The sequence below is a fragment of the Gossypium hirsutum genome, chromosome A01 (assembly GCF_007990345.1).
Source record: "Gossypium hirsutum isolate 1008001.06 chromosome A01, Gossypium_hirsutum_v2.1, whole genome shotgun sequence".
Classification (NCBI taxonomy): domain Eukaryota; kingdom Viridiplantae; phylum Streptophyta; class Magnoliopsida; order Malvales; family Malvaceae; genus Gossypium; species Gossypium hirsutum.
Window position 1 is genome coordinate 89,547,546 of NC_053424.1, and position 19,194 is coordinate 89,566,739.

At 32.9% G+C, this 19,194-nt stretch overlaps 2 pseudogenes; both read right to left on the bottom strand.

Annotated features, from left to right (window-relative positions):
- Positions 1–230: 230 nt before the first annotated feature.
- On the bottom strand, positions 231–8,888 carry LOC121215583 (peptidyl-prolyl cis-trans isomerase CYP20-3, chloroplastic-like; annotated as a pseudogene).
- A 7,919-nt stretch (positions 8,889–16,807) lies between these two features.
- On the bottom strand, positions 16,808–17,638 carry LOC121206294 (protein argonaute 4-like; annotated as a pseudogene).
- Between the last annotated feature and the right edge of the window lie 1,556 nt (positions 17,639–19,194).

Genomic DNA, 19,194 nt, shown 5'->3' on the forward strand with positions numbered 1-19,194 from the left:
GGTTTTCAACTCCAATGTGGCACGTCAGATTCGGCCATAACGTCTGGGCCGGGTTTGGGGTGTTACAATATTCGTACATGAATTTTTTTAAGTGAAATGGAGATAAGGGCAAATGAACAATTAGCGGCTACTCAACAACTTACGCTAGGAAATTAGCTTGTAAGTTTATGCAATTGAACAATGAACTTTTTTTTATATGTTTTGCTTAAAATATGCAATTAGCCTTGAAACTACATAATCTACAAAAGAGAATAAGGTTGTAGTCTGCAACCTAGCTTACCTTTACTGTATAAATAAAGAATTGGCTCCTATTGGTATTAGGACCTGCATTGGCCATGCTTAATACTCTGGGCCCAACATGCTTCACTACAAATAATAGCCTCAAAATATTAGGAACCAAGCTAACAATTCATTATAGATACCATTTAACCCATCAACCCCAAATATAAATTCTCAAATATTAAAACTTGAAAGGTTTTAGTTACTAGAAAACAACTCACAAGCAAAGCTCTTATGTTCAAACTTGGATCATAAATACTCATTCCACTAGTTCATTAGGGTTTAGGGTTTAGTTACTAGAGAAAAACTCACAAGCAAAGCTCTTATCGTGAAACTTGGACCCTAAATACTCATTCCACTAGTTTCCTGCAGCCAACAAATGCCCCAGTTTCCTACTTAGTAATGGAAATTTATTTCTTTAGAAAGCCAAAGGAAAATGGGAAAGAAAGAGAGGGCTTACATTTCCATTAGTAAAATCACCATCCTGAATCATGATATCTTTAATAATACGGTGAAAGGAGCATTGTTTGAAACCATATCCGTTCTCTCCTACAAGAAATAAAAATGTTGATCTAATTAAGAAAAATATAAAGAAAAAAATAAAAATGAATGTAAAAGACTCAACCTAGCTTGCCTGTGCAGAGGCCTTAAAAATTCTCAAAAGTTTTATGAACAACATCCCTAAAAAGGCCCATAACGATTCTGCCCACAACCTTACCATCGATTTCAACATTAAAGAAGCACTTGGTCGTCACTTTCACTTGCAACTCTGCAACCAAAGGTTAAGAAAACAAAAAGAAAAAGAAAAAAAAGAGCTGTAACTTTGCAACCAAAGGGTTTTATTAGCTTAAAACATGATGAAAAAGAAGAAAGAATGGAGGATGATGGCTTCAATCGGTTGACCTAGATCTCCTTTCCAACCAAAGGAAAGAAAAAAAGAAAGCGTAGAGATGGAAATGAAAGGAAGTTACCAGTGAAAGCGTAGAGATGGAAAGGAAAGGAAGTTACCAGTGAGACCGAAGGAGAACGATGATGGTTCAAGTTACAATGTTTTTATCCTTTAGGTAAAGGTGAGGGCAAAAATTGAAGTTAGGAAAAGAATTTCCCTATTCCACAGAGTTGAATGGCTATTCAATGGTGAGGGAAAGGAATAATTATGCAACCTCTTCTTGGAAAAAAACCTTGAATCAATGCAGGTCGTAATAGGCTATTACAGCTTGCCAAACATAAGTTTGGTGGTGGGCCCGCCGAATTGGGCAGTAATCTATTCTTACTCCCCTCAACCAAACATAGTGCTAGAAAACATTAGACAATCCCTTAATGAATATTATGCGAACCCTTTAAAGAATTAAAACTAACATGCAAAACCTTATGTGAATAAGTATGCGAAAATTAAGGTGAATATGTATACGAACACTTATGTACATAGGTATGCGAACTCTTATATGCAATGCGAACCTTATATGAATACGAACTGAATGCGAATCCTTACATAAACAGATATAAATGCAAACTCTTATAACTTGATAGGCAAACTGTAGCTGATATGAGAACCTTCATGCGAATCTTCACGTGATTTAGTATGTGAACCCTATATGCGAACCTATTATGTATGTGTTAGCCAAACTAGCATGTTAACAACCTAATGTTAATATATCAATACAAGTTTCTAGTTCACATGAAGAAGTTGTATATGTGAAATTTATATGAATGAATGCATGAATACATGCTAATAGGTGATAGTATGAAATAATAAATGTGCTTGACAAGCATAGCATCGATTGTTGATAAATAACATGATATGTTGAGTTTATGTGCATGATTACATGAAATTAGGTATGGAGGACGGAAGAGTCCCATAGGAGAAAGTGACAATTTAAGTTCACACAGAAAGTCACTACTGTACGAAAATCAAAATGATAGTTTAAAAAGGCCATCGAAATTGGGCAACCTGGGATGGTAAGATATTGTAGTAAAAGTCATCATCATGGATGACAAGTGAACAACTATCGTTACCAAGAAATTCGGGATGGTCAGTTATTGATATGTGTTTTAGAGTGTCGAGCGATGCCTGAGGGCGAATAGGATGGATGGGTGGGAACTTAAAATTTAAAATTGCATTGCATCATGAACATAACTTGTACATGCATTGATTTACTGAATGTTCCTTACATTATGCTTAATTTATTATGATATTATAAATTGAATGCTTTACTGCATAAGCTCACTCCCCCATTTCCTTATGAGGGTAACACATAAAATTAGGACTCGAAATGGCATCGGAGAAACCTCGAACTAGCATCTCATTTTTTTATATTATTATTTAAAAGTTCCCATTAGAGCCTTCCTTAGTCATTTTATTGGTTTATTTATTGGGTTGTAAAATATTAATTATTTGTTGCTTTTATAATTGTGGTTTGAGATTGTTTAGCTTAAGAATGATACTTGGTTAATACTCTAATAATTGCATAATATTTGATATAGAAAACTATTATTCTTAATAATGGTTTTCGCTGCTTTGCTGATTACTTAAAGTTTTGATAAGTCTTTTTTAAACCTTAACCGTTTTTCTCAAAACTCCACATTAATAATATTGTAATTGGATTGCTAAGTAAAGCCGGTTTGATTAATGAATGTTTTTCTTAAAAAAACAAAAGAATGATTTTCATACAATTCAACTCAGGTAAAAGAATGACTTTATTGGATCACTTTAGTGATTAATGTAATGCCTTTAACTTAGCTGAAACTCCTAAATCACGTTGGAGGTGTTATAGAAAAACTCTAATTTAAGTATTTGTAGCTAAAAGACAAATGCCACAAGAAATCGTTATTTTGGCCGAGCATATATACTACTATACTTATATCATTGTAGCTTTTAATTTTAATATATATTATTAATATATATGTTTTAACTCATTTATATTTTACATAATTTATAAAATATAAAAATTTAAAAATATTATGTTAATAATTAATAGCTCTCATATTGTATTGCGTGTCATCTTGTTGGTGTTATTTTTTGTCATAAGTTTTTTCAAGATAAAATATTAATAAATATTAATATCTTTTATGTAAATTTCATTAAATTTGGTTCATATTATCTTTTATATTTGATAATATTTTAACCATTTAAATCCAAATTTAAATCATAATTTTTAGTTTATTTTTTATTCATCCAAACAAAAAAGTTTTAAATCCAAAAAAATTGGAAATTAGAAATATTGAAATTAAATTTTAAAATTAAATATTAAATTTCGTTTAAACTTTCATATTTTTTCAAAATTCAATGATCCTATTATAGAAGTTTTAAATTCTAATCATTAAACTGACTTTTTAAAACTAAATAATCGAAATTGTAATTTATATTTTAAAATTTTAAAATCTTATGTAATACCATGTTACATGTCAAATGACACGGCAACGCTGCATGGCCTTCGAAAGGCGACCGGATATTTACCGTAACTAGTTTGGTTCCTCGTATTTTGCCTGGATTATAATAAGCTTTTAAGTCTTTATACACTGAAATTTTGAATTTTAGTTTGTTTATTTGTTTTCAATAATTTAATTTTTCTATATTTTAAATTAAAAAGAAAATTTAATTTTACTTTGGATAAATTTCTTCTATTAAATTCACTATTGTAAATTTTAAAATTTAAAAAAATTCGCTTAATGATAATGTAATAAAAAAATTACGTTGAAAATGTTTATATGATTTTTTCCCTAAAAACACTCACTTGAACTCATCACGATAAAATAAATTTTTTGTTTGAATATTGTTCTTAAGAACAAAATGGGAACTTTTAAATAAGATGCTAGTCCAAGGGTTCTCCGATAAAATAATTTTTTTTGTTTAAATATTGTTCAGTGTTCGTTATTTTTTTCTTGAATTATATGGTTTCATTCATTAAATGAATTGATGAATTTACCTTTTTAAAAAAACTATTTGAACTAAATAATAATATTATAAAAATATAGGGATAAAATTATATTAAAAATTAAAGTATTAAGATTAAATCTCAAATTTAAGCTTAATAAAAAGACTAAAACTGAAATTTAACATTTTCTCATAATGTCATATTGTTAAAATTTTAATAGTTCAATTAATTTTACCGAAAAAAATTAAATAAAATTTAGAAATTGAGGATCAAAATGATAAAAAATAATTAAAATCAAAATAATAAAAGAGTAAACGTTAACAGCTAAAATACCATTATGCCTTAAAGAATTATCCACTGTGTTAAACAAACAAACTACCAGCTTATCTTAAAAAAATTAATAAAAATAGGCTTATATATAAAAAAAAGTCCTTAAAAATGCAAAAAAATAATTAACTTTATGTATTAAATTTGTACCAAATTAAGCCTTTTTCGTTAAATAATCAATTAAGTTCTTACCGTTAATTAAAATAATCAATTAAGCTCCTCAATTGACAATTTTCTTCATTGATTATGTTAACTCTTAAAATAAATTGACAGACTAATCAGATGGTCATATGCGACTACTTTTGATTTAATCTAATATTTTTCTCAAAAAAATAGGAAAAATTATCAAAAAATATAAATATTATTAAAAATTATAAAAAAATTATAAAAATAATATTAAATCTAATAAATTATTAAAAATAATAAAATTAATAAAACATGTTTTAAATATTTAAAATTTTATAAAACCGTATTAAAATTCTACAAAAATCATAAAAAATATAAAAAAATATTAAAAGTATCTTATAAAAAATATAAAAACACATAAAAACTTGAAGTAGGCCTAATCAATTGATTGGACCAATTAAATCAAAATCGGCAAGGGTATCAGTTTGAAGAAGCTATTAGATCGATTGATCTAGGAACTAGATGGTTGAACTGATTTTTTAATATTTTTTGTTTTTTTATTTAATTGAATTGGGGGATCAATCGAACTGGCAAACCGGTGGCATAATCGGTTCAACCATCAATCCGGTTCTGAAAACCTTGTTAGAATATTTTATTCTGAATAATTGGTTAATGAAATTTTGGTTTCAACCAAAATCATTTCAACCACCCGTTCCCAAGTCAATCGATCTAATGACTTTCCTCGGACTGGTAGCTTTGTCGATTTCGGGCTAACTAGTCTAGTTCAAGTTTTTATAATTTTTATTATAATTTTTATAAGTTTATATCAATTTCAATATTTTTAATATTTTTTACAAATTTTTTATGATTTTTAAGATAATTTTATAAAAATTTAAATATGTTCTATTAATTTTATAAAAAATTATAATTTATTATTTTTTATAACTTTGTTATAATATTTATAAGTCTTATAAATTTTTTATAAGTTTTACAAGTTCATATAATTTTAATATTTTGAAATATTTTTAATATTTAATAAAAAATTTTATTTTTTTATTTTTTAATAATTTTTTATTGAAAAATATTAGATAAACCAGAAGCTGCCATGTATCCCTGATTATATGAATAATACTAGAATCCATGATCTAATTGACAAAGTTAATATTATATAAATATTTGCATGAATTGTGAATAATACACATGTTTATTGTATTTGTATTTGTAGTTGTACGTATAGCATGCCTTATGTTACCATTAAACCGAACACTTAATAAGCTTGACTTTTGCTACTGAGTTGCTCTGTTATAAGCATTTTATTTGCTATAGTATTGAACTATTATAGGCATATTGATTGCTACCGTATTGTTCTATTAAAAACATAATTAAATGCTACCATAGTAATCCGTTTTGAGCATGCCATATTGCATTACATAGAGTGGGATGATATGTATGGAGGAAGAAGTGACAATTTATTTGCAAATTTTGTTGTGCACCCACAACCCAGTGGCAATGTTTATCCTTTAATTCCAAACGTGTTGTACATCCACAATCCATCGACAACTTTTTTCCTGCAAACATGTTATGCATCTACAGCACAGTAGCAGATTTTATCTACGATATTTTGTTATGTACCCACAGCCCAGTGGTAGGTTTCATCTGCGAAGCTTTGATGTGTATCTACAACCTAGTGACAATTTTTTTTTTGCGATATTTTGCTGTGTACCCATAGCCCAATGGCAGGTTTTATCTGTGAATTTTTGCTGTGTATCCAAGACCCAATGGTAGATTTTATCTACGAAACCAGTGGTGGTTAAACCACAACTCGGTGTGTAGGTGGTTGGAGTTCAGGGGAACTCCTATTGTGGTGTGTAGTGGTCGGGTAAGATCTTTTCTGTTAGGCTGAAACTGTATGGCATTCATAAAGCATGTGCATACAAATTAGATTTATTGAGATGACATATATATTTACATGTATACATTGTTAAAGTTGTCTAAAATATTGACATTCTGAAATTACTATTATGTATTGTTCTATGCGTTGTGCTTCTATATATTTAAGTGTTTACACTGATTTACTTGTGATGGAACTTACACTAAGCTTCATAGCTCACTTCCCTTCAATTTCCATCTTTATAGATAACCTATCAGGTTATGACGCAGAAGCGATATACAGAGGGCTCAGAAACATTATACTTTTATGAAAGCATTATTAGATTTATTTTCATAATTTCTGTTATTTCAAAACTGTACTGTTTTCTTTATTTTATGGCACAAGACTCATATTTAGGGTTTAAACATGATTTTTATTTAATTAATACAAGAAATATAGTTTTATTAAAACCAAGTAAAAATCACTTTTTCGCTGTCAGATTAAAATCAAGAATTGTAAGTAATAAATAAATGGAAAATTAACAAGATTTTTCTTCGAGAAATCACCATTACTTATGAAAGTTAAACTAAAACGTTTTTTTATAACTCGCTAGCTTTTCTGAAAATAGACTAAACTTTCTTCTAAAATAAATAACTGTTTTAAATTGACTGTTTTATAAAATCCGATCGTACTAGGCTATCTTGGTTGCCGATGTAATCTCCCTAATTCGGGTCCAATGTCTAGACCGGGTTGGGAAGTTTACACAACATTAATAGAACATTATGGTACGTTGACAATTGGTTCTATCACAACCCAAGCGCAATATATCTGAAGTGATTGCAAGCACTTAATATGATAAGAAAATCAACAGACAAAAATCGATAAGAGAATCGAGCATCCACCAAATTGTAGAGGACAATGACAAAATCATCCCTAATGTCATTTGCAAAAGCAAGGCCACATGCGTAAGAAATACTTCAAAACAGGCTACAAGAGCAGACAAAAACTTCTAAGAGTAAAGACTTTTTAAATAATGAAAAACAAACAAAAAAAAGAAACATATAAAACTTAAGACAACACAAGTCCAAATTGATTTGTAAAATCATTTATTATTTTGAAACACCCACTTTCCAAGAGATTAAGAAGCTAATGAAGAGTCATCCACTTTCCAAGAGATATAATTGATGGTCGGTGGAGTTTCAATGATGGTGACTCTATTTTCGTTTTTTAAATAAGTCGACCTTTTTTCAAAACAAAAAAAATGGTTTCGACATATGCCATGTTAGCAAAGTTAGAAAACGTTAACTTTTCCATCTATTTTGGTGTTATTTGAAAAAAAAAGCAAGTTTGAGGGCTAAAAAAGACAGAAAATTAAATAGAAGGTTAAAATGATTTTTTTTAGTAAAATTAAACAATCAAATAAGTTTTGATGGGGACATGATTGACACAAGCATGTAAATATTCTAACAATGTTACTTATTTTGTTGGATAAACTATATACAATTATTAAAATAAAATATAATTAAAAATTGTTTCAAAATTAAATTTAGGTATAAAATTAATATTTCAAATAACTTTTTTAAAAAAAATTAATGTGGGTGATTATTTTTTCCATGTTAATAGAATAAAAAATTTCCACAAGCAGATTTAGGATGATGTCAAATATATATTTTTAAATTACTTCATCCAATATTATTTCATACACCACTAAAAATAATGTATACTATTTCTCTCTTGTAGTAATTTAAAAATTGTAAACTAAATTTGTAATCATCCCTATTTTCTCGATAAGATCATCAATCTCTCCAAAATTAAGATTTTTAAGTCTTCAAATCAGGTGTAGGATCTAAAATTAAAAAAATCATGTATAATTAATTGTAGTGTTAGGGAGTAGCAAAGGTTGTTTTATGAACTGTATATTATGCAAACCTATAGGAAATAACATGTGAACACTGTAGGAATTGTAATGTGAACACGTAGAAGTTATATGTGAACCTATAGGAATTATATGCGGACCTTAATTGCTTAATTGGTGAGATGTACATATTTAATTATGCAAACCCTATACATGTTATGTGCGAACTCTATATATATTATTTATGCAAACCCTTGTATATGCGACATTTTTATGTTTTTTTACATATACCGAATATACGTGTGTTTATGTGAGATTGATTGAATACATTATTGCATGCCCTTTGATTATAATTTGTGACAATAATTGTGCTAAATAAGCATAATATCAAATATTGATAATGATTGTGATATGATGAGTAAATGTGCATAATACATGAAATTGGGAATGGAGAACGGAGGAGTTCCGTAAGAGACAGTGGCAATTTAAGTCCACAGCGAAAGTCACTACTGCACGAAGTAGGAGGTAATGTCATCCAAACCAGATAAGTCGGCATGGTAGTTTAAAACACCATCTAAACTGCACTAAGCCATTGTAAGCTCATTCCCCATTTTTCTTACTTCTCAGGCAGCGCAGAGAATTAGGACTTGGAATGGCATTAGAGGACCCACGGGTTACCAAGACATTTTTTTATTAAGTTCTACTATTAAGTTTTATTTAAAATTTTCCTTAATCGTTTATTTTGGGTTTGTAATTATTTAGTATTTTCTCATTTTTATATCTTAGGTTTGGAATTTGTTTTTATATCTTTTGTTTTTCTCTACTTTATAAAATGCTTAAAATTTTGAATAAATCTTTTCCTCAAATCCTTAATCATTTTTCAAATTCTCACATTAATATTATTGTAATTGAATTTCTAAATAAATTTGGCTTAAATTAACAATATTTTTCCTAAAACAAAATAGCGATTTTAAACAAATCGACTCAAGTAAAAAGAATGGCTTTACAGGATCACTTCGGTGATAGAATGTTGTAACACCCCTAGCCCGTATCCATCGCCGGAATAAGGTTACGGAGCATTACCAGACTTATTTCATAAATAGTCATACATTTCACGTACAATTTCCATTTCCAAATATAAATCATTCAAAATCAATCAAATTGTCCCTAATATGACCCTATGAGGCCCAAATCATGCATTAGAAGTGGTTCGGGACTAAATTGATAACTCAAGAAATTTTTGGAAAACTTAAAAAAAATTTCATAAGACAGAGGACATACGCCCATGTGGCCCGACCGTTTGTCTCACACGGCCAAAGACACGCCCGTGTCACAGGCCATATAGACATTCGAAATGGGATCACATGGTCGTGTCCCAGTGTCCGACCCTGTGTAACTCCCTGACTTGGGTCACACGGCCAACCATACGCCCACGTGACTAGCCCGTGTATCCTTCGAAGTGGCCTCATACGCCCGTGTGCCAGGCCGTGTACTAGGCTGTGCAAAACTGTAGGGTATACTCACATATGCCTTAACAAAGGGTTGTGTTTCTGGCTAATCAGCGCGGAACTGCTATTTGGAGAATTTGGTTTGATTCTTAGAATAGACTGGATCATGGAGCATCTGGTTAGTTTGGGCAGTGCTACTAAGAGAGTACTCTTGAGATCTAAGAATGATGTCGAAGTGATTATGACAGGCAAGCGTCAAGATTATTTATCCAATATGATCTCTGCTCTTATGGTCAAAAAGTTGGTTTGTAAAGAATGTAAGGCATTTTTGGCCTATGTGTGTGATTCGACTTCTGCAGATTCATCTATTGGGAACATTTGGACGATTAAGGAGTTTTTGGATGTTTTTAGGTTTGCCTTTCGATAGGGAGGTCAAGTTCGGTATCGAGATTCTATCAGGTGCAGCTCCAGTGTCCATTGCTCCCTACTGCATGACACTGAAAGAGCTTATGGAACTAAATGCTTAACTTCAGGTACTCCTCGATCGAGGGTTCATTCATCTTAGTTGTCTTCATGGAGGGTGCTCCAGTTGTGTTTGTAAAGAAGAAAACGATACTATAAGGATGTGTATAGATTATCATTAGCTAAACAAATTGACGATAAAAAATAAGTGCCCACTTCCAAGGATCGATGATTTATTTGATCAGTTTTGTGGGGCTTCTATAGATCTTCGTTCTGGGTACCATTAGCTTAAGGTTAAGGTGGTCGATGTTCATAAGATTGCTTTTAAGACTTGTTATGGGCAACGAGTTCCTAGTCATGCCCTTTGGTTTGACGAATGCTTTAGCTGTATTCATGGACCTTATGAACAGGGTTTTTTAGCCATATTTGGATCAGTTCGTCATGGTCTTTATCGACGATATTCTAGTATACTCTAGGAATGATGATGAGCATGATGAGCATCTTAGAGTAGTTTTTTAGATACTTCGTGAGAAACAGCTCTATGCTAAGTTGAGTAAGTGTGAGTTTTGGCTTAGGAAAGTCACTTTTATGGGCCATGTAGTTTCTTCTGAGGGGATTCGAGTTGATCCTAAGAAAACTGAGGCTGTTGTTGAGTGGAAATAGCCTAGGAATATCTCTAAGATCTGCAGTTTCCTGGGGCTAGCGCTTTACTATCGAGGGTTTGTCGAGAGGTTTTCACTTATCGCAAGTCCTTTAACTAAGTTGTTGTGTAAGGACGCACCATTTATCTGGACTGATGAGCAGTAATCGAGCTTTGAGAGGCTCAAATTTATTTTGACTCAGGTTTTCGTTCTGATACAGCTTAAATCTGGCAAGGAATTTATGGTTTATAGTGGTGCATCACATTTTGGTTTAGGTTGTGTTCTGATACGAGATGGTAAGGTAGTAGCTTATGCATCCTGACAGCTTAAGTCACATGAAAGCAACTATCCCATGCACGATTTTGAATTGGTTGCGGTTGTATTCGCCTTAAAAATCTAGAGGCACTATCTGTATGGTGAGAGGTGTATCATTTACACTAATCACAAGATTCTTAAGTATCTCCTTACTTAGAAGGAGTTAAACGTTAGGCAACATAGATGGATAGAGTTGCTTAAGGACTACGATTGCACTATTGAATATCATCTTGATAATGCCAATGTGGTGGACGATACTTTTAGTTCTATAGCAATGTCTGATTTGAGGGCGATGTTTGCTCGCCTAAGTCTATTTGTTTATGGAGTCTGTTAGCCGAGTTGCAAGTTAAGCCAACTTGGATTGAGCAGATTTGGGTTAAACAGTTGAGGGATGATTCTTTAGTTCTACATTTTTGACAGGTTGAGGAAGAGAGTACTACTAATTTTGGGCTGAATAGTGATGGGGTTTTGTGTTTTCGGGGTCGAGTCTGTATACCTAATGACTCTGATTTAAGGTAGTCTATTCTATGAGAAGCGTATAGTAGCCCTTATGCTATGCATCTAGGAGAAAATAAGATGTATCGTGATCTGTGTGAGTTGTACTGGTGGCTGAGTTTGAAACTGGAGGTAACAAATTTTGTTTCTCATTGTCTGATGTGCCAGCAAGTTAAGGCTAAGCACCAACTACCTTCGAGTTTACTTTAACCTATTAAATTTCCCCTATGGAAGTAAGAAATTGTGACTATGGAATTTGTTAGTGGGTTTCCCTTAACACCCACTATGAAGGATACTGTGAGGGTCATCGTGGATCGTTTGACCAAGTTTGCCCATTTTATTCTGGTAAGGATAGACTATTTCTTTCAAAAATTGGCCAAGTTATATGTGTCAAAACCATTTTTTAAAGGGAGGTTTGAAAAATGGGGTTCGACTTTTTGAAAAATGAAAATAAGAGTCGCCACCAACCTTTTTAGGTGTGATTGGATCACCTTATAAAACGTTTTGGTTTACGAAAATTAAGAAAATAGGTTCGGGAGTCGGTTACGTACGAGGAAGGATTAGCACCCTCGCAACGCCCAAAATTGGTACCAAATTGAATAGATTTCTGTCTTAATGTCAAAAATTTGAAAGGATTTAAAAAATAAGATCCCTTTTTTAAAATCAGAATTATTTACGTTAAAAAAATCGAAATTCCTTAGCTCCGAAAGAATACAAACATCACATCCAACATGATAGGACACGATATTCTTAAACCCTCGTAACTGAAATCATGTCGTGATTTACAAAATCTATTTAGAAGGATACTTTAGGCATTTAGACAAACGGGAAATCGCAACCCAGCATGTTAGGGCACTATTTTTTGAAGTTTCCAAACATCAGGTATTGCCTTTTATTTTTTTTAAAAAAAAAACCTTGGAATATTATTTTAAATGACGTTTTAGGATGACATATTAATGCATCATGAAGCATAGATGTACAAAATATTCAAACATTTCCATACAAACATAATATCATTAAGACAAAACTAAATAACATGAACATACGTTTAATAAAAAAAAATCATACTAGGGTAAATATAAGATAATAAACAGATAAAAACATGACTAAACTAAAAGAAAAACATAATACATGCAAAAATTATATAACAATATATATCATAAAATAGCACATAAAAGAAATAATTAAACATAGCATAAAAAAATGAAACTATGCACAAATAAGATAAATGACATATACTAAAAAATGAATAAATAGAACATTTACAAATTATAAAAAATATAATGCAATAGTTCAAAATACATCAAATGATAATATAATATATATACATGCATAGAAAATATATATTTGAAAATAAACTATATAAAAAGGTTAAATATTATAATATATAAAATACATAATCAAATGTATAAAAGATAGGAATAAATATACATATTTGAAAAATGAAGAAATTAAAATAAAAAAAAGGTTGAAAAACTAAGATAGACGAAGAATAAAATAAGAACAAACCACAAAGAGTAAGAACGCAAGAGGGAGAGAAATTTGAGTGAATGCTCTTAAGAATTCTTATTGCTTCCCAAAACTCAAGTGAAGTCCAGTTGTTTTACAATGAGGGGAGAGGCCTCTATTTATAGTTGAGCCTCCCCAAATCCAACGGTACAGATCAATTACATCAACGGTTAAGATTAAAATGTATCTACAAATTAAATCTCTAAGATTACAAAATCATATCTTCTAAGATTGCATATATATCTAAGATTGCAATCATATCTAAGATTGTATCATATCTAAGATTGCATATCATATCTAAGATTGCATATCATTGAAGATTATATTTCCATATGAGTCAAACTTGTAGATGGACCTTAAATCTTTTCAAGTAATGGGCCATTCCGATCGGGCCAAATTATATTTGTAATTCTGGACTGAACTTGGACTTCGTTTTTTTTTGGGTTTATTATATTTTTGTTTTTGGACTTATTTCTGGGCCCGGGCAAAATTGAGTGTCTACAGCTGCCCCTCTTTGCTCATTGCTGTGTAACAGGAATAGAGCAAAGACTATAAAAGGACCAATTTTGCCTGGGCTTGCCGAGTCTTGAGTTCTTGATCCTTGATCTTCTTTAAATGGCCTCTTGAGGGCTTCAATCTGCTTCACTGCAACTCAGGAAGGCGATATCTGCTATCTTTGATCTGTTCCCCGTCTAATACAGAGACGCCAAATCTGTTATCTTTGATCTGCTCCCCGTCTAATATAGAGATGCCAAATCTGCTTCTTCAATCTACTCCTCGTCTAATACAGAGATGCCAAATCTGTTATCTCTGATTTGCTCCCCGTCTAATACAGAGATGCCAAATCTGTCATCTTGGATCTGCTTCGATGTAACACATGAAGGTCAGATCTGCTATGTCTTCGATCTGCTCCCTGTCTAATACAGAGATGCCAAATCATCTTGGATCTGCTTCAATAAAGGTCCAATCTATTATGTCTTTGATCTGCTCCCCGTCTAATACAGAGATGCCAAATCATCTTGGATCTGCTTCAATGAAGGTCAGATCTGCTGTGTCTTCGATCTGCTCCCCGTCTAATACAGAGATGCCAAATCATCTTGGATCTGCTTCAATGAAGGTCAGATCTGCTATGTCTTCTATCTGCTCTCTGTCGAATATGGATATGCCAAATCTGTTTCTTCGATTTGTTCTGTGACAATACAGAGATGCCAAATCATCTTAGATCTGTTTCAGCGTAAACACGTGAAAGCCAAATCTGCTACGTCTTCGATTTGCTCCTTGTAAACGCAAAACTTGACCACAGTTTTTTACATTATTTAAAAATACTGCATTTCTATGCATACCATTTTTATCCCTGGAATTGAAAGAAATTCAAATTCGCAATTCTCGTCGGTGGTTAGGGGATAAAATATTTTCAGGAACAAACAAATCATAATGATTTTTGTCTTTATTTTCAGTCATCTTTTGATGTCATCATCTTGGATCTACTTCGATGTGAAAACATTTGAAGGTTAGATCTTCTATGTCTTTGATCTGTTCTCCGTCGAATATGGAGATGCCAAATCTGTTATCTTCGATCTACTCTCTGACAATACAGAGACGCCAAATCATCTTAGATTTGCTTCAACGTAAACACGTGAAAGCCAAATCAGCTATGTCTTCGATCTGCTCCCTGCCAATACAGAGACGCCAAATCTTCTTAGATTTGCTTCAACGTAAACACATGAAAGCCAAATCAGCTATGTCTTCGATCTGCTCTCTGCCGAATACAGAGATGCCAAATCATCTTAGATTTGCTTCAACGTAAACACGTGAAAGCCAAATTAGCTATGTCTTCGATCTGCTCCCTGCCAATACAGAGACGCCAAATCATCTTAGATTTGCTTCAACGTAAACACATGAAAGCCAAATCAGTTATGTCTTCGATCTGCTCTCTGCCGAACACAGAGATGCCAAATCAGTCATCTTCGATCTGTTCTCTGCCAATACAGAGACGCCAAATCTGTTGTCTTCGATCTGCTCTCTGCCAATACAAATATGCCAAATCATCTTGGATCTGCTTCAGTATAAATACTTGAAGGTCAAATCTGCTATGCTTCAGCCTATTGCCCTACTGCTTAGGGAGTTAAGGCACATCAATCTTCATTGCCCCTTGAAGAACATAACCTGTATAATGCATATGAGTTCATGCCTAATGATTAGGATGCTATGATCGAAATGAGTCAAATGCTCCTAATTAAACCTGTTATAATGCAAATGTTTATGAAATAACTCCTATTTCGGACGTCATCACTCATTCATCTATCGAGCTTTCCACCTCGTTCTTCTCGACATATCAATCATACTCTGCTCGTATGCCTCGAATCTTCTCCATCAATTTGGTCTACCGTACCATTCCCCAAATGTTACGACCCACTGAAGATGTTTATGAAATGATCCTTTCTTAAGATCAATATTGCTTAAAACGTCCAACCACCTTTTGGACTGAAGAAGAAAATGTCTCGAGTATCTCCAACCCATATATATGAGAATCCCTTAAACAATTGTCTTGTTTCAGTTTCTTGTATTATCTAGAAATTTCTAGAGTAATATGCAAAACTTCGTTTGTGAAGATATTTTAGTTCATCTATCATTATTTCAATGCAACATGCTTTATGAATAATGGGAGATAAATAAATTGATCCTGAGGATAATTAGATTTGGACAAATTATTGGAAGGAATGCAAAAAGATTAAACTGAGAACATATCTTTGCGAAGAAAAAGAATCCAAAGATAGTAAATAGGACAGAAATCAGATGCCCCAGATATCGCCATTTGAGCGTCTATACACCAGCTCCATGAAGACTTTCTTGAGTTCAACATGTGTTTAAAAGATCCAAAGTAATTCGTTGATGCCTCGATATGTAACGTACTTCACTTCTCGTCGAATCCAGTATAGCAAGGTCACTGCATGACTTTCCAAATTTGAGCTGCCCTTTCGGGTTTTCAACTCAAAACCCCTTTGGTCTCAAGGCGCCCTTTGCGGGTTTTCACCTTGGCCTCTCCATTTTTTCTTTTTATTTTTTATTTTTCTTTTTTCTTTTTTTATTTTCTTTTCCCCCCATTTTTTTTGAAATAGAAGTCCTAAAGTGCCCTTTGCGGGTTTTCACCTTGGCTTCCCTTCTCCTTCAGACAAAGTACTCCTTGACCGAGTCTGAATTTACTGGATCAGATAAATTCTTCCTATCCATTTCTTGTCAAAATCAGTGCACCTCTAGAGAAAGCCTTCCTCGGAACATATGACCCTTTCCAATTCGACATCCTTTTGCATGGGAAGGATATCTTTCAGCACAAGGTTTCCTTTATGAAATTCTTTTGGACGAGCCTTCTTTGTCATAAGTCTGTGTTATCCATTTTTGGTATATTTGCTTAGGATGAATACTTTCAAGTTAAGTTTACTAGAGGTATTCAATTCTTGACTCCATCAAAGCTTGGAGGAAAAATCTTGATTCATAAACCCATAAGAAAGGGATTGCCCCAGTAGCAGTCCTGGCTGTTGTTTTTCAATCACTACAAAAAGATGGTTCAATGATTCTCAGCAGACAAGAATGAAGTTGTTGACTTTATCCTTCAACCTGGAAAGCTGTGGTACAGAGATTACTCCCGGAGCATACATCCCACCATGACTCGATGATGTTTCTGAAGCATCCCTAATCTTCATAAATTGCCCCCAACTGTGAAGCTGCCAAATGAGTGTAGCAAATAGGAGCCACAAAAAATATAGCTGTGGTGCTCTTTTGATACATATAGGATAGAGAATGAACAAACTCTTGCAGATCATCAGTCAAAAACCCAGCCTGGTCTAAGAGAACATGATAAAGGGTCTGCCTCGTGATTCCAATCGTTCCAGCATGGGTACCAAGGTAAAAATCATTGTTCTTTGGATGACATACTTTGTTGTCAATGACAGTACCATGTAGCACATTGTCAAGAGATCCTTGCTGAAAAAAAAACTTGGTATGATGGTTTTTCGTACAATAATAACCACAATCTTTAGGGTTCCACTTCTCGTCAAGGAACTTGCAAGCCTCAACAACTTGATCAAAACTTGATTGAATTGAGACTCTCTAACCCCATCCCTGAAAATAATGATTTGATCAGGTTTCCTCTTCCCTGAACTTGTATAGAAGTCTAAGAGAACTTCCTTCATGATACCGTCATCCACTTTGTTAGAAACTGATTTTGAAGAAAGAATCTATCATTTTAAGCTTCAAAGACTACGTACGGCCTGATTCCCCATAGCTGGAAATCAATGGCCACTACCTGGAGTAACCATCGCAGCTATTGATGGCATATCAGACTGCTCAGGAAAGCCAAACAATGCACCCATTCCAAGGATGATGGTTGGAACCTTTGAAACAACTGGAATTGAGGGTGTTTGCCCTAGCGTAAGCATAGAGAGTAGGCGGTAGTTTCTTATGCCAATTTTTACCAGTCTCGGTCATCTTCTGTAATTTGTTTTTTCCTTCTTTTTCTTTTTCTTTTGGTAACCTTTGTTGTACTGTGGTATGGCGCATTATCTTTGAAAAGACTACAAACTTTTGGCATTGTACAGTTATATATAATCTTTTTTTTTTGAAATAGATGACTTTTGACTTTGTAATATTGGCATATGAAGCTATCTCCCCCTCTTAATGGAGTAGTTGACGTCCACAAAGATGAGTCATTGTCAGCTTGAAACTTTTGACGAGCTCAGGCCCATAACATACATGCCCCATAAGTCTTGACTCCTTTAAATTTGACATTCATTGTACAACTGATGCCCCTATCCATAGTGGACCAACAGTGCCCCAAAACCTCATGTTTACCCTGGCAATTGCAAATCCTCTTGCATGCGTCTTTGGACCACATTTTTGAATTCCCATAATAGTCTCAACAAGGTCTTGTTTTGTCTCCTCGGCTAATTTCAATTTCGCAATCTTTCCTTCCTCTAAGGCTATATTTCCTACCACCACTTCATGGGGTAAAAACCATTTTCAACAAATTCAGAAACAAGTCACAATTTCTATCACCTTCAAAGTACTGAGATTCCTCTAAACACATATCACACTCAAAAGGAACTCTGAATCTGTAGTATCGTTGCCCGTGTCATTGATATCTAGGGATCTATAATAGGCACACAAAAGAATATACAAGGAATGAATGAATTCAAGAATGACTATTTACATGGAATGAAAATTTATAAAGAATGTCAAAGGTCAAAAGAATCAGAATGGAAGAATATTTACTCGGATGAATAATAAAAATATGTTTTATTGAAAATAAAAATGTTTGAACATGAGCCCACTTCTCAAAAGAAATCTCATTACTCCTAGGCTTTAGAGCAACAAGAGTGTTCTGAACATTACTCCGTAAAATTCCTAAAGATTACAGGAAGTTCTTCTACAGTCCAATTGTTTAAAGAACTTCCTGGTTCGTAAGGGCGAATGCCCTCAAGGTTTCTTTGTTTAGTCCCTTCCTCATGTATGACATTGATGGGATGATTTTCATTTCCAAACACCCCCTTCTCCGGGTAAGCTATCCCCCCTGACACAAAATTCGGGGATATGTAAAGGAACGTCGTTAATTCCCATTCAACTTCTTTTTCACTCAGTCGTAGCCCTCTTCTCTCTCTCTCTTTTTCTTTCTCTTTTAAACCTTAATTAAGGTCTTTTTATGGATTTAAATACATGTGATGTGATGCAATGCAAATGCATGAATGCAAAAAAAAAGGAGATGTTGATCTTGAATTCAATTCCATTAGAATAACTTTTCTAGAAAACATATTTCTTTACATGAAAATAGATTACATATGTGGTCTTGCCCTTCATAGTCCAAGTAAACGCTGATATTTTCTTCATGGTCGAATCCTGTAAATTCTCTAAAAGATGTCTTTTGCTAACTCCTTGCTGCTTAATCTGAGCCTCGATCTCTTACTTGTTTATCTCTATGATACTCATCAAAAAGTGCCGG